We start from the raw sequence: 16,860 nt of genomic DNA on the forward strand, positions 1-16,860 counted from the left end.
GGGGTCGTGCTGGTGACAGAGAAGTAGTTTTTGGGGCTGTGCTGGTCTCAGAGGAGTAGTCATGGGGGTCATGCTGGTGTCAGAGGAGTAGTCATGGGGGTCATGCTGGTGTCAGAGGAGTAGTCATGGGGGACATGCTGGTGTCAGAGGAGTAATCAGGGGGGTTGTCCTGGTGTCAGAGGAGAAGTCATGAGCATGTGCTGGTGTCAGAGGAGTAGTCAAGGGGTACTTTAGTGCTGGTGTCAGAGGAATAGTCATGGGGGCCTTGCTGGTGTAGGAGGAGTAGTCATTGGAGCTGTGCTGGTGTCGGAGGAGTAGTCATTGTGGCCATGCTGGTCTCATTAGAATAGTCATGGGGAAGTGCTGGTGTCAGAGGAGTAGTCATGGGGCCATGCTGGTGTCAGAGGAGTAGTCATGAGGGTCATTCAGGTGTCAGAGATGTAGTCATGGGGGTCATGCTGGTGTCAGAGGAGTAGTCATGGGGCCATGCTTGTCTCTGAGGAGTAGTCATGGGGGTCATGCTGGTGTCAGAGGAGTAGTCATGGGGGTCATGCTGGTGTCAGAGGAGTAGTCATGGGGGCCATGCTGGTGTCAGAGGAGTAGTCACGGGGGTTGTTCTGGTGTCAGAGGAGAAGTCATGAGCAAGTGTTGGTATCAGAGGAGTAGTCAAGGGGTCGTGCTGGTGTCAGAGGAATAGTCATGGGGGCCATGCTGGTGTCAGAGGAGTAGTCACGGGGGTTGTTCTGGTGTCAGAGGAGAAGTCATGAGCAGGTGTTGGTATCAGAGGAGTAGTCAAGGGGTCGTGCTGGTGTCAGAGGAATAGTCATGGGGGCCATGCTGTTGTCTGATGAGTAGTCATGGAGAGTCGTGCTGGTGACAGAGGAATAATCATAGGGGTAGTCTGGTATCAGAGGAGTAGTCATGGGGCCATGCTAGTGTCAGAGGAGTAGTCATGGGGGTCATTCTGGTGTCAGAGGAGTTGTCATCGGGGTCGAGCTGGTGTCAGAGAAGTAGTAATGGGAGCAGTGCAGACTAGATGGGCCAAATGGTTCTTATCTGCCGACACATTCTATGTTTCTATGTTTCTATGTCAGAGGAGATGTCATGAAGTCCTGGTATTGCAAGCCAGCTCAAGTGGTCTGCAAAGTAAGACATCCTGGCTTTGGCTTTGCCTGCGCACCATGCATGCGAAGGGTACCAATAGAGCGTGCTTGTGATGTCAGGACTACTGAGACCAGCACCATATACCCGTGATAATTCACAGTGAGCTTGAACTATTTTAAAGCCCATCTGTCAGCAAATTTGTCCCTATGACACTGGCTGACATGTTACATGTGCACTTGGCAGCTGAAGGCATCTGTGTTGGGCCCATGTTCATATCTGCCTGCATTGCTGAGAAAAATGATGTTTTAATATATGCAAATGAGCCTCTAGGAGCAATGGGGGCGTTACCATTACACCTAGAGGCTCTGCTCTCTCTGCAACTGCCATACCCTCTGCATTGTGATTGACAGGGCCAGGCAGTGAATCGTGATCATGTCTGGTTCTTTCAATCAAAGTGCAGAGGGTGCAGTGAGAGGGAGCTGAACTTCTATGTGAAATGACAACACCCCTGTTGCTCCTAGAGGCTCATTTGCATATATTAAAGCCTTATTTTTCTCAGCATTGTGGGAACATATGAACATGGGACCAACACAGATGCCTTTAGTTGCCAAGTGCACATGTAACAGGTCAGCTAATAGACAGATCCAGGACGACGGGTAGGCAAGGAGAAGAACGGGTGGGGGGGGGGGGGCGCAATCATGGCCGCATCTGCACCTTTCAGCCTCATAGGCCTCCTGCACCAGGTCTCACGTGATCACATCATGTGGCCCGCCTACGTGGGATGTGGCGAGTAGTGAAGGACGAACATCAGGTTCGTGATCAAACATTCGCGAACCGCGCGTTCGTGGTGGACCCCATTGACTTTAATGGCAGGCAAACCTGAAAAACCTGCAGGTCATATTTGCAGCCACCAAATACTTACTAGAAGTGCACAAATATTCCCACAACGTGGATAGTGACATACCAGAGGGGGATCAATGGCAAAAATTCCCACCAAAAAATATGTATTTTAATCAGGGGCTGCATAAATTCCCACCAAAAAATATGTATTTTAATCAGGGGCCATTTTTATGTGTCTTAAAGTGAAACTCTCAAAAATGTGCCCTGCTGGAGACTAAACAAAATGTATTTTAGGCCACAAGAGTACAGGCCCAAAAATTAGGCATTCACCTGACAGAAAAGAACTTGTGATTATGTGGCTGGAGGTACATTAGGAGGTCACTGGATACAAATTTTACTGCCGGACAGTACAGGCCCCAAAAATTAGGCCTTCACCTGACAGAAAAGGCCTTTTATGCCGCTGTATATACATAAGACAAGGAACATTCTTTGTTTTGGGTTGTGGCGGATATGTGTGGGCTGGCATGAGGAAATTCAATTACACGTGGTCGTCACAGGTGTTGAATTCCTCCGAGATCCATGCCTCATTTATTTTTAGAAATGTGAGGTAGTCCACACTGTCGTGAGCTAGGCGAGTGAGCTTATCGGTCACGATCCCCCCTGCTGCGCTGAACGTCCTTTCGGACAGGACACTCGACGAGGGGCAAGCCAAAAGTTCCATGGCAAATTGTGCCAGCTCTGGCCACAGGTCAAGCCTGCACACCCAGTACTCAAGGGGTTCCTTGCTTCTCAGATCGTTCACATTGGCCGTTAACCCAATGTAGTCGGACACCTGTCGGTGTAGGCGTTCTGTGAGGCTGGATCCGGAGAGCAGCTGTCGATGGGTTGGCTTCAAGAATGATCTCATATCCTAAGTGACCAACACATCTTCAAACCGCCCTCTTCTTGCAGGCGCTGTTGGATTGGTACCCGCACCTGTTTCGCTGTGGGAGGAAATTCCTCTCCCAGCACCCGCAACAGCAGAAGGTAGCATCTCTCGCAGCAAGGCCTGGCAATGCTGCATTCTGACAGCCCTCTGTGATGCTGGTAACATGTCCGTCATTTTGTGTTTGTTGTGATTGGTGTCTAAGTACGTTGCCACCCAGTACTGCTCCTTCCCCTTTATGCATTTTTATACGGGGGTCCCTCTTCAAACACTGGGGCATGAAGTCCCCCAATTTGAAACGGTGGAGTGGCCTGGCTCCTGCTCATCGCCCAGGAGAATGTCGTCCTCGGTCTCCTCCCCATAGCCACGGACAACACCTGGAATCCCCAAAAAGTTTAAAGTCCCCCTCAAAGCCTGCTCTTCTTGCTCCTCCTCCTCCTCCCCCCAACCACCATCCTCCTCTGACTCCTCTTCAGAATCCTGCTGACTTGTCTCAGATGGAGTAGCCCCCCTGGGAATTCATTCAGCATTGCGACTTCCTCATCTTCCAGCTCCTGCTCCTCGACGGCTTGATCAATGACACAACGCAATGCACGCTCCAGAAAGAAGGCGTAAGGTACGATGTCACTGACTGGCTGTGACTGACCAGTTTGGTGATCTCATCAAATGGCCGTAGAAGTCTGCATGTGTCGCGCATGAGCAGCCACTGGCGCTGTGAAAAGAAACCAAGCTCCCCAGAACCTATCCTGAGGCAGAGTTCATACAGGTAGTCATTAACGGCACGTTGCTGCTGGAGCAGCCTATCAAGCATATACAAGTAGTGTTGAACGAGCACCAGAGTGCTCGGGTGCTCGGGCTAAACACATCGGGGTGTTCGGGTACTCAACCGAGCACCCGAGTATAATGGAAGTCAATAGGAGAACCCGAGCATTAAACCAGATACCACCTGCTCTGAAGAGGGGAGGGTGCCTGGTTCATAGGAAAATGTCAGAAATTGATGGAAACACCACCGAAATGGTTTGGGAACAGCATGGGGAGGATTTCTGGATGCATCTTGGACTCCCAGGTCGCTGCTGTGAACGATGTTATCCGATTAGTACGCCACTTTTACAGACTGACAATAATACGCACAAAACCGAAGATGAAATCGATTTTAGAGGAAAACATTTTAGGAAACATTCTTTCCTGTATATTTAATTGTATATGAAGTGCAAGTTCAGCCAAAAATGTTGTTGATTTTCGGAACTGGGGCCATGATTAAGAGAGACGGCCGGTGGCATCCGTATTGCGCCGCTAGAGGTGAAATTCGTGGATCGGCGCAAGACGAACCACAGTGAAAGCATTTGCCAAGAATGTTTTCATTTTAATCAACAATGAAAGTCGGATGTTCTAAGACGATCCGACTGTGTTATTCCCAAGACCTGCCGAGCAGCTTCCGGGAAACCTAGGTCTTTGAGTTCTGGGGAGAGTATGGTTGCAAAGCTGAAACTTAAACTAATTGACGGAAGGGCACCACCAGGAGTGGAGCCTGCAGTTTAATTTGACTCAACATGGCAAACCTCAACCCTGGACATGGAAAGGATTGACAGATTGATAGCTCTTTCTCCATTCTGTGGGTGGTGGTGCATGGCCGTTCTAAGTTGGTGGAGCGATTTGTCTGGTTAATTCCGATAACCAATGAGACTCCTCCGTGCTAATTAGTTACGTGACCCCCAGCGGTGACGATTTTGTCGACCAGACTCTTATGGGAGAGTGCCTGCTGCTTAGCTGACCATCAAAAAAATTATGGTTGAGGGTCTGCAGGTGAGCTGATCATCGCAAACATTATGGGCGAGGACCTGCTGCCGCTTTGTTGACTCTAGATAACTTCTGCCTGATCGTCTGATGGCACGTTCCCGTGACGTCGATGATCCATTTGGATGTCTACCCTATCAACTTTCGATGTTATTTTATCCGCCTAACATGGTGACCACGGGTAACGGGGAATCAGTGTTCGATTCCGGAGAGGGAGCCTGAGAAACAGCTACCACATCCAAGGAAGACAAGCGGGGGCACGCAAATTACCCACTCCCGTCTATTAAAAAGGAGGACACCGTCTATTGAAAAATAAAATTTAATGTCACAGAATTTTTTTGGAAGATCACACGTTACACAGCAGATGTGCGCCTGGTAAGGTCACTATCAGAAGCTGACACCGTCTATTGAAAAATTAAATTTAATGTCACAGAAAATTTTTAGAGGAGCACACGTTACACAGCAGATGTGGGCCTGGTAAGGTCACTGTTAGAAGCGGATACCGTCTATTGAAAAATGGTATTTTATGTCACAAAAAAAATTTGAAGCGCACACGTTACACAGCAGATATGGCCCTGGTCAGGTCACTGTCAGAAGCAGACACCGTCTACGGAAAAAGTGCACTGGATGTCACTGATATTTTAGGGATGCGCACAATTTACACAGGAGATGTGGCGCGGATAATTTAACTGTCCACATCGGTCTATTACACGGTATTTTGCACTGGATGCGCTAAAAATATTGCTGCTGTCCTTACAAGGACTTTTGGGTCTCTGAAATATTTTTGTACACTTATAATTCAATAAGATAATTCAATTACACTCCCTATACTCTCTGTCCCTTCCTATCCTCAGTATTCCCTGACTTAGAATGAGCCGAACACGCGTCATCGGGTGCTATATAGCCAACATGGCTACTGGCATTACAGGGAGTTCAGTACCTACCTGCACTTGTATTGGCTGCTTAGCAGCCGCAAAACGTGCGGGGAGGAGACTCGAGCATTGCCCTCGAGCACATGCGGTATTCTCCCGAGTACCGCCATGTGCCGAGCATAGCAATGCTCGAACCGAACTGGTTTTCGGCCAAGCATGCTCTATCAACACTTATATACAAGGTGGAGTTCCAGCGCGTTGGGCTGTCACAAATCAGACATCTGACGGGCAGGTGGTGTTGCCGCTAAACGTCAGCAAGGCGAGCCATGGTCATGTAAGATCTTCTAAAATGGCCAGAGATTTTCCTGGCCTGCCGCAAGATGTCCTAAACCCTGGGGTATTTGTCAACAAATCACTGCAAGACTAAGTTCATGACGTGTGCCATGCACAGCACGTGTGACATTTTGCCCTGTTTCAGCATGCTCAGCAGATTGGCACTGTTGTCACACACCACTTTACTAACTATCAAATTGAGTGGGGTTAGCCACTGATCGGCCTGTGACCGCAGAGCTTAAAGCAGTGCAGGACCCAGGGGCGTAACTAGAAGTGACTGGGCCCCACAGCAAATATTTGTAAGGGCCCCCCCCCCAGTGCGCTTCGCATCTCCCTCCTACTGTGTAAACCCCACTCCCTTGGCACAGTGTAGCGGTATACTGTATATTGTGGGGCACAGTGTAGTGGTATACTGTATATTGTGTGGCACAGTGTAGAGGTATACTGTATATTGTGTGGCACAGTGTAGAGGTATACTGTATATTGTGGAGCACAGTGTAGCGGTATACTGTATATTGTGGGGCACAGTGTAGAGGTGTATATTGTGGGGCACAGTGTAGAGGCATACTGTATATTGTGGGGCACAGTGTAGAGGTATACTGTATATTGTGGGGCACAGTGTAGCGGTATACTGTATATTGTGGGGCACAGTGTAGAGGTATACTGTACATTGTGGGGCACAATATAGAGGTATACTGTACATTGTGGGGCACGGTGTATGCTATGTGTGTATAACATAAACATATTTCATATGAACACTTACAGTTACTTGGCCCTTGGGGATCTCGGACGCCACTTCCACACTTGGCCGGGGGCTCGGTGGAGCTGATGTTGTGTTTTATCCTAATGAGAAAGATTTTATAATAAGGATTTGGAGAAGGGGCAGAGGGATAGCAGAGCAGGGAGAGGCTGGTGCTGCTACTAGGCGGTCATACCATGGGGGAGTAATAAAGCCCACCATAATGCCCCCCCAGTAGAAATAATTCTCCTTATAATGTGACAGTGCAAAAATACCCCCTTGTAATGCCCCCAGTTGAGCTAATGTCCCCATAGTGCCCCCATAATGTGCCAGTATAAAATGCCCCTATATCGTGCCCCCAGTAAATTCCCCCATAGTGCTCCTCTCCCCCCTTCCTGCTAGTGCCCCCCATAATGTACCAGTATAAAATGCCCCATATATAGTGCCCCGGTAGATGCCCCTCAGTGTCCGGCCTCTGATAGGCTGCCGGCCTAGTGTCCCTCATAATGCCCCCCAATAATGTGCCAGTAAGTGTCCCCAAAGATGCCCCCCCATCATGTGCCAGTATCAAGTGCCTCTCCCCCCCCACATGTCCCAGTATCATAGTGCCATCTCCCCACATGTGCCAGTATCAAGTGCCTCTCTCCTTCCCACCCCCCATGTGCCAGTATCATAGTGCCAAACCCCCCCATGTGCCAGTATCAAGTGCCTCTCTCTTCCCCCCCATGTCCCATTATCATAGTGCCATCTCCCCCCAAAAAAGTGCCAGTATTAAGTGCCTCCCCCCCCCATGTGCCAGTATCATAGTGCCAACCCCCCCCCACACATGCCAGTATCAAGTGCCTCTCTCCTCCCCCCCATGTCCCAGTATCATAGTGCCATCTCCCCCCCCCACAAAAAAGTGCCAATATCAAGTGCCTCTCTCCCTCCCCCTCCCCATGTGCCAGTATCAGGTTCCTCTCCCCCCCCCATGTGCCAGTATCAAGTGCCAACCCCCCCTCTCCCCTCCAGGTGCCAGTATCAGGTGCCTCTCCCCCCCCCATGTCCCAGTATCATAGTGCCATCTCCCCCCCCCCACAAAAAAAGTGCCAGTATCAAGTGCCTCTCTCCCTCCCCCCCCACCCCATATGCCAGTATCAGGTGCCAACCCCTCTCCCCCCCATGTGCCAGTATGAGGTGCCTCTTCCCCCCCCCCCATGTGCCAGTATCAGGTGCCAACTCGCCCTCCCCCCCAGGTGCCAGTATCAGGTGCCACTCCCCCCCCCTATGCCAGTATCAGGTGCCAACCCCTCTCCCCCCCATGTGCCAGTATCAGGTGCCTCTTCCCCCCCATGTGCCAGTATCAGGTGCCAACCCCCCTCCCCCCCCAGGTGCCAGTATCAGGTGCCACTGCCAGTATCAGGTGCCACTCTCCCCCCCCATATGCCAGTATCAGGTGCCACTCTCCCCCCCCCATGCCAGTATCAGGTGCCACTCCCCTCCCCCCCCATGCCAGTATCAGGTGCCAACCCCTCTCCCCCCCATGTGCCAGTATCAGGTGCCTCTTCCCCCCCATGTGCCAGTATCAGGTGCCAACCCCCCTCCCCCCCAGGTGCCAGTATCAGGTGCCAACCCCCCTCCCCCCATGTGCCAGTATCAGGTGCCACTGCCAGTATCAGGTGCCTCCCGCTCCCCCATGGCAGTAACAGTCGGGTATTAAAAAAAATAAAAATAAACACTTCTACTTACCTCCATGTCAGCGATGCGATGCGATGCGATGCAGCCTCTTCCTGTATGCCCTTATATGGAGTCAGTGCTTGTATTTCAGAAAAAGCTTCTGCTGGGATTCGAACCCACGACCTTCTGCTTCAGAGGCAAAGCAGCTAACCACTAGACCAGACCAGCTGCCTTGCTCCTCACTGAAAAAAATATGAGACTTCTACTGTTATAGCTGGCTCACATCTATACACATGACAGCTGCTCATATATAGAGATATAGCAGAGCTGAATGTGCTGAGACAGCTGTCATATACAGATATAGCAGTATCTCAGATATATCTCTATATGACAGCTGTTCCAGCACACTCAGCTCTGCTATATCTCTATATGATAGCTGCCCCAGCAAACCCAGCTCTGCTACATCTATGCATATGAAAGCTGCTCAAACACACCCAGCACTGCTATATCTCTATATGACAGCTGTCCCAGCACACTCAGCTCTGCTATATCTCTATATATGACAGCTGCTCCAGCACACCCAGCTCTGCTACATCTATATATCTATAAGTATTGCTATACAGTAGATATATATATAGATATAGCAGAGCTGAGTGTGCTGGGGCAGCTGTCATGTGTATAGATGTAGCAGAGCTGGCTGTGTTTCGGCAGCTGTCATGTGTATAGATGTAGTAGAGCTGGGTTTGCTGGGGCAGTTGTCATATATAGAGATATAGTAGAGCTGAGTGTGCTGGTGCAGCTGTCATGTGTATAGATGTAGCAGAGCTGGGTGTGTTTCGGCAGCTGTCATGTGTATAGATGTAGTAGAGCTGGGTTTGCTGGGGCAGCTGTCATATATAGAGATATAGCAGAGCTGATTGTGCTGGGACAGCTGTCATATAGAGATATAGCAGTGCTGGGTGTGTTGGGGGCAGCTGTCATGTGTATAGATGTAGCAGAGCTGACTGTGTTTTGGCAGCTGTCATGTGTATAGATGTAGTAGAGCTGGGTTTGCTGGGGCAGCTGTCATATATAGAGATATAGCAGAGCTGAGTGTGTTGGGGGCAGCTGTCATGTGTATAGATGTAGCAGAGCTGGCTGTGTTTCGGTAGCTGTCATGTGTATAGATGTAGTAGAGCTGGGTTTGCTGGGCAGCTGTCATATATAGAGATATAGCAAAGCTGATTGTGCTGGGACAGCTGTCATATAGAGATATAGCAATGCTGGGTGTGTTGGGGGCAGCTGTCATGTGTATAGATGTAGCAGAGCTGACTGTGTTTTGGCAGCTGTCATGTGTATAGATGTAGTAGAGCTGGGTTTGCTGGGGCAGCTGTCATATATAGAGATATAGCAGAGCTGAGTGTGTTGGGGGCAGCTGTCATGTGTATAGATGTAGCAGAGCTGGCTGTGTTTCGGTAGCTGTCATGTGTATAGATGTAGTAGAGCTGGGTTTGCTGGGGCAGCTGTCATATATAGAGATATAGCAGAGCTGAGTGTGCAGGGACAGCTGTCATATAGAGATATAGCAGTGCTAGGTGTGTTTGGGCAGCTGTCATGTGTATAGATGTACAATTAGCCAGCTATAACAGTAGAAGTCTCATATTTTTTCAATGAGTTGTGATGCAGCCTTTATGGCAGTGAGGGTAAATGCTTTGCCACTGATACACTGCTAGATTGGAGGTTGTGGGTTCGAATCCCACACCAGGAGACTTTAGCAGAACACGATATTTAACTAACTTGAAAATAAAACTGACACACACGCTGCCGGGACGCCGGGCCCCGAAGCAGCTGCTTACCCGGTAGTTACGCCACTGGCAGGACCGTTGTGGCTCTTGGCTTCCAGGCACAACAGCCGCAGCACAGCATGGCAACGTCTCACCTGGCACGTCAAATAGGTCCTGGGGAGCTTGGGGGGTGCAGCAGAAGGGGTGGTAGCAGTGGAAAAGGAGGAGTCAGACGAGGAAGAGACGGAGGATGGAGTAGGAGGAGGAGAAGAAGAGGCAGGCCTGCATGCAATCCGTGGCGGTAACACCAAATCCACACGGGAGCCACGGGTTACATGCTTGATTGCTGTCAGAAGGTTCACCCAGTGGGCAGTAAAAGTTAGGTACCTTCCCTGCCCATGTTTGCTAGACCACGTGTCTGTGGTCAGAAGTATCTTGGCACTGACAATGTGTGCCAGAAATATATTCACTTGCCGATGAACGTGGCCATATAACTCTGGGATGCCCTTCTTGGAGAAATATTTCCTTCCAGGGACTTTCCATTGCGGCATGTCAATGGCCACAAATTTTCTAAAGGCCTTCGACTCCAATAGTTTATATGGCAGTAGTTGGCGGGCTAGCAGTTGCTGTTGGACAAGAGGGTTATCCGGCGTCACCAACTTTTTAAGCTCGTACATTTGGGCCAAGGAAGCCTGCCCTGTGCCAGATGAATGCGACTACGGCACGGTGGAAGTTGGAGTGGAGGACAAATGGGAGGAGAGAGTAGAAGGAAAAGGAGAAGAGGCTGGACATGGAGCGCCGGGAGTGTGGCTTTGTGGGTTCTGATGGCATTGCTCCCACTGGGTTCAGTGATGGGAGAACAGGTGACTTCTTAAGGCGGTTATCCCTAGGTGAGTGTTGGGCTTACCGTGACTTATGCGTTGACAGCAGAGGCTGCAGATGGCAACACTATTGTCAGCAGCTGACACGTAAAAAAAAAAAGCCCACACTGCGGAGCCATGTGCTGGCATCCTGGGAGCGAAAGATTTGACCGTGCATGGTGGATAGCTCGCTCCAGATACATTTGCAGTCTGCTTTTTGCCTCCGATGCACTGCGAGTTCTGCCTGCTTCTCATCCTTCTCCTCCCTATCTGCTGCTCCGTCTCTCCCTCTGAACTCCCCTCCTCTTCCTCTCTTGTGGGCACCATCCTTGGGCTTATCTGGGTACTGTCGTCATACCGCTGGGTGGCGGCCGTTGCTAACTCTGGTGCGTCCTTTGATGTAATCGCGCGCACCTTCTCCAACTTCCCACTTAGGCTCTGGCCTGGTGCACCTGCCCGACCCCTACCACCCCTGCGGACCGGTCTGCCTCTTCCTCTGCCTGTCAATTTTAAAATGACCCTGTGCCAAAGTCCCTAGAGAAAAGCAGTATTTGTGGAAGCAGGTATATCGCAGGCCTCAATCAGTATTTGTTGGAAACATATATATCAATCCCCTTAATCAGTATTTTGTGTAAGCAGGTGTATCGCACCCCTCAATCAGTATTTGGTGGAAACAGGTATATCGCACCCCTCAATCTGTATTTTGTGGAAGCAAGTATATCGCACCCCTTAACCACCTCCTGTCCGCCATTGACTATAAACATCCGGGACGTGGTTCTCTATCTCTGAATGGACGTTCAGAAATCGTGCAGCTGCAGATCGGGTTGCCCTGTCCGTGACAGCAGGGCAACCTAGAGAGAAGGCAGGGACAGTTCCCAGAGAGTGCAGGAGCTGTCGAATCTTCTACAGACCTCGATCAGCCCTGTGAACAGCCCTCAGAGGCTGTACAGCATTGTATTCTGCTGTACAGCCTCTCTGGGGGATGTATTTCCCCTGTAACTAAGGCTATTGTGTCAGGAGAAATCAATAGTAGAAGCAGGTATATCAAACCCCTTAATCAGTATTTTGTGGAAGCAGGTATATCGCACCACTCAATCAATATTTTGTGGAAGCAGGTATCTAGAACCCCTTAATCAATGGAAGCAGGTTTATCGCACCCCTTAATCCGTATTTTGTGGAAGCAGGTATATCAAACCCCTTAATCAGTATTTTGTGGAAGCGGGTATACCAAACCCCTTAATCAGTATTTTGTAGAAGCAGGTATATCGCACCCCTCAATCAGTATTTTGGGGGAAACAGGTATGTCGCACCCCTCAATCAGTATTTTTTGGAAGCAGGTATATCGCACCCCTCAATCAGTATTTTGTGGAAGCAGGTATATCGCACCCCTCAATTAGTATTTTGTGGAAGCAGGTATAAAGAACCCCTTAATCAAAATTTGGTGGAAGCAGGTATATCGCACCCCTCAATCAGTGTTTTGTGGAAGCATGTATACCAAGCCCCTTAATCAGTATTTTGTAGAAGCAGGTATATCGCATTGTATTCTGCTGTACAGCCTCTCTGGGGGATGTATTTTCCCTGTAACTGGGGCTATTATGTCAGGAGAAATCAATAGTAGAAGCAGGTATATCAAACCCCTTAATCAGTATTTTGTGGAAGAAGGTATATCACACCACTCAATCAATATTTTGTGGAAGCAGGTATCTAGAACCCCTTAATCAATATTTGGTGGAAGCAGATATATCGCCCCCCTTAATCCGTATTTTGTGGAAGCAGGTATATCAAACCCCTTAATCAGTAATGTGTGGAAGCAGGTATATCACACCACACAATCAATATTTTGTGGAAGCAGGTATCTAGAACCCCTAAATCAATATTTGGTGGAAGCAGGTATATCAAACCCCTTAATCCGTATTTTGTGGAAGCAGGTATATCAAACCCCTTAATCAGTAATTTGTGGAACCAGGTATACCAAACCCCTTAATCAGTATTTTCTAGAAGCAGGTATATCGCACCCCTCAATCAGTATTTTGTGGAAACAGGTATATCGCACCCCTCAATCAGTATTTTGTGGAAGCAGGTATATCGCACCTCTCAATAAGTATTTTGTGGAAGCAGGTATATCTCACCCCTCAATTAGTATTTTGTGGAAGCAGGTATAAAGAACCCCTTAATCAAAATTTGGTGGAAGCAGGTATATCGCACCCCTCAATCAGTTTTTTGTGGAAGCAGGTATATCAAACCCCTTATTCAGTATTTTGTTGAAGCAGGTATAACAAACCCCTTAATCAGTATTTTGTGGAAGCAGGTATATCGCACCCCTCAATCAGTATTTTGTGGAAGAAGGTATATCGCACCCCTCAATCAGTTTTTTGTGGAAGCAGGTATATTGCACCCCTCAATCAGTATTTTGTGAAAGCAGGTATATAGAACCCCTTAATCAGTATTTGGTTGAAGCAGGTATATCGCACCCCTCAATCAGTTTTTTGAGGAAGCAGGTATATCGCACCCCTCAATCAGTATTTTCTGCAAGGATGGATATAGAACCCCTTAATCAATATTTGTTGGATACAGGTATATCGCATCCCTCAATCAGTATTTTGTGGAAGCAGGATTATAGCACCCCTCAATTAGTATTTTGTGGAAGCAGGTATAAAGAACCCCTTAATCAAAATTTGGTGGAAGCAGGTATATCGCACCCCTCAATCAGTTTTTTGTGGAAGCAGGTATATCAAACCCCTTATTCTGTATTTTGTTGAAGCAGGTATAACAAACCCCTTAATCAGTATTTTGTTGAAGCAAGTATATCGCACCCCTCAATCAGTATTTTGTGGAAGAAGGTATATCGCACCCCTCAATCAGTTTTTTGTGGAAGCAGGTATATTGCACCTCTCAATCAGTATTTTGTGAAAGCAGGTATATGGAACCCCTTAATCAGTATTTAGTTTAAGCAGGTATAACGCACCCTTAATCAGTATTTTGTGGAAGCAGGCTTATAGAACCCCTTAATCAATATTTGATGTAAGCAGGTATATCGCACCCCTCAATCTGAATTTTGTGGAAGCAAGTATATCAAACCCTTTAATCAGTATTTTGTGGAAGCAGGTATATCGCACCCCTCAATCAGTATTTTCTGGAAGGAGGTATATAGAACCCCTTAATCAATATTTGATGGTAGCAGGTATATCGCACCCCTCAATCAGTATTTTGTGGAAGCAGGTATATTGCACCCCTCAATCAGTATTCTTTGGAAACAGGTATATAGAACCACTTAATACATATTTGGTGGAAGCAGGTATATTGCACCCCTTAAACCGTATTTTGTGGAAGCAGGTATATCAAACCACTTAATCAGTATTTTGTGGAAGCAGGTATATTGCACCACTCAATCAATATTTTGTGGAAGCAGGTATCTAGAACCCCTTAATCAATATTTGGTGGAAGCAGGTATATCGCACCCCTTAATTCGTATTTTGTGGAAGCAGGTATATCAAACCCCTTAATCAGTATTTTGTAGAAGCAGGTATATCGCACCCCTCAATTAGTATTTTGTGGAAACAGGTATATCGCACCCCTCAATCAGTATTTTGTGGAAGCAGGTATATCACACCCCTCAATCAGTAGTTTGTGGAAGCAGGTATATCGCACCCCTCAATTAGTATTTTGTGGAAGCAGGTATAAAGAACCCCTTAATCAAAATTTGGTGGAAGCAGGTATATCGCACCCCTCAATCAGTTTTTTGTGGATGCAGGTATATCAAACCCCTTATTCAGTATTTTGTCGAAGCAGTTATAACAAACCCCTTAATCAGTATTCTGTGGAAGCAGATATATCGCACCCCTCAATCAGTATTTTGTGGAAGAAGGTATATCGCACCCCTCAATCATTTTTCTGTGGAAGCAGGTATATTGCACCCCTCAATCAGTATTTTCTGAAAGCAGGTATATAGAACCCCTTAATCAGTATTTGGTTGAAGCAGGTATATCGCACCCCTCAATCAGTATTTTGAGGAATCAGGTATATCGCACCCCTCAATAAGTATTTTGTGGAAGCAGGTATATTAAACCCCTTAATCAGTATTTTGTGGAAGCAGGTATATCTCACCCCTCAATCAGTATTTTCTGCAAGGAGGGATATAGAACCCCTTAATCAATATTTGTTGGATACAGGTATATCACACCCCTCAATCAGTATTTTGTGGAAGCAGGTATATTGCACCCCTCAATCATTATTTTGTGGAAGCAGGTATATAGAACCCCTTAATCCATATTTGGTGGAAGCAGGTATATCGCACCCCTCAATCTGTATTTTGTGGAAGCAGGTATATCAAACCCCTTAATCAACATTTTGTGAAAGCAGGTATATTGGAGCCCTCAATCTGTATTTTTCGGAAGCAGGTATAAAAAAAAAACGTAATAAATAATTGATGGAAGCAGGGATATCAAACCCCTGAATCAGTATTTTGTGGAAGCAGGTGTATCGCAGGCCTCAATCAATATTTGTTGGAAGCAGGTAAATTGCACCCCTCAATCAGTATTTTGTGGGAGCAGGTAAATCGCACCCCTTAATCAGTATTTTGTGTAAGCAGGCATATAGAACCTCTTAATCAATATTTGATGGAAGCAGGTATATCGCACCCCTCAATCTGTATTTTGTGGAAGCAAGTATATCAAACCCCTTAATCAGTATTTTGTGGAAGCAGGTATATCGCACCCCTCAATCAGTATTTTCTGGAAGAAGGTATATGAACCCCTTAATCAATATTTAATGGAAGCAGGTATATCGCACCCCTCAATCAGTATTTTGTGGAAGCAGGTATATCGCACCCCTCAATCAGTATTTTGTGGAAGCAGGTATATTGCACCCCTCAATCAGTATTCTGTGGAAGCAGGTATATAGAACCCCTTATTCCATATTTGGTGAAAGCTGGTATATCGCATCCCTCAATCTGTATTTTGTGGAAGCAGGTATATCAAACCCCTTAATCAACATTTTGTGGAAGCAGGTATATTGCAGCCCTTAATCTGTATTTTGTGGAAGCAGGTATAAAAAAAAACCTTAATCAATATTTGGTGGAATCAGGTATTTCGCACCCCTCAATCAGTATTTTGTGGAAGCAGGTATATCGCACCCCTCAATCAGTATTTTGTGGAAGCAGGAATATCAAACCCCTTAATCAGTATTTTGTGGAAGCAGGTGTATCGCAGGCCTCAATCATTATTTGTTGTAAGCAGGTATATCAATCCTCTTAATCAGTATTTTGTGGAAGCAGGTATATAGAACCTGGTTAATGAAACTGGGAAATGTCGCACTAAAATGAGGTGGAAAAACCACACAGAGGTGCACCCACTTAACAGACAACACCCAGTCTGAAAGTGATAAATAGCATAAATAAATAATGAAAGTGGGGCACACTCTCAAAGTATAGGGATCTTTATTAACACTATTGGTAAGAATGCAGAAATGACAGTAATATTAAAAATAAAATAAAATGCACAAAAAAGTTAAAATGCAATAAGTATAAACAATAAAATTAAATTACATTTAGACCTTAAATTATAAATGATCTTAATAATACAATGGGTAAAAATATATTAAATACGATACTATAGTCAATATGCGCATGGATCCCAATATAAATTTTCAATGCGAACAACCGGTCACAAAATATAAACTCACTGGTTACTAGGTATAAAAGTCCCATACACGGTTGATATGATGTTGTATATAATTTTGCTGAAAAGTCCTTACTTGCCAATTTTTAGCAATGATCGAAAGCGCATGCAGCCTGTAAGTTTTGCGTTATATGATATTCAGGCTGTTCATACGCACAGCGGCGTCCCGCTGTATTTAATAGCAAAGCGATCGCTTAACGATAGTTTGTAGAGGCTTACCCGAGGGTCTTTTACTGCTGGATATTATGCTCTCGACACGGCGTACCTGTCTTGGTTCCGGTCTCAAGAGCTGGTGTCCA

This window comes from Bufo gargarizans, chromosome 5 (assembly GCF_014858855.1).
Source record: "Bufo gargarizans isolate SCDJY-AF-19 chromosome 5, ASM1485885v1, whole genome shotgun sequence".
In the NCBI taxonomy this organism is placed as follows: domain Eukaryota; kingdom Metazoa; phylum Chordata; class Amphibia; order Anura; family Bufonidae; genus Bufo; species Bufo gargarizans.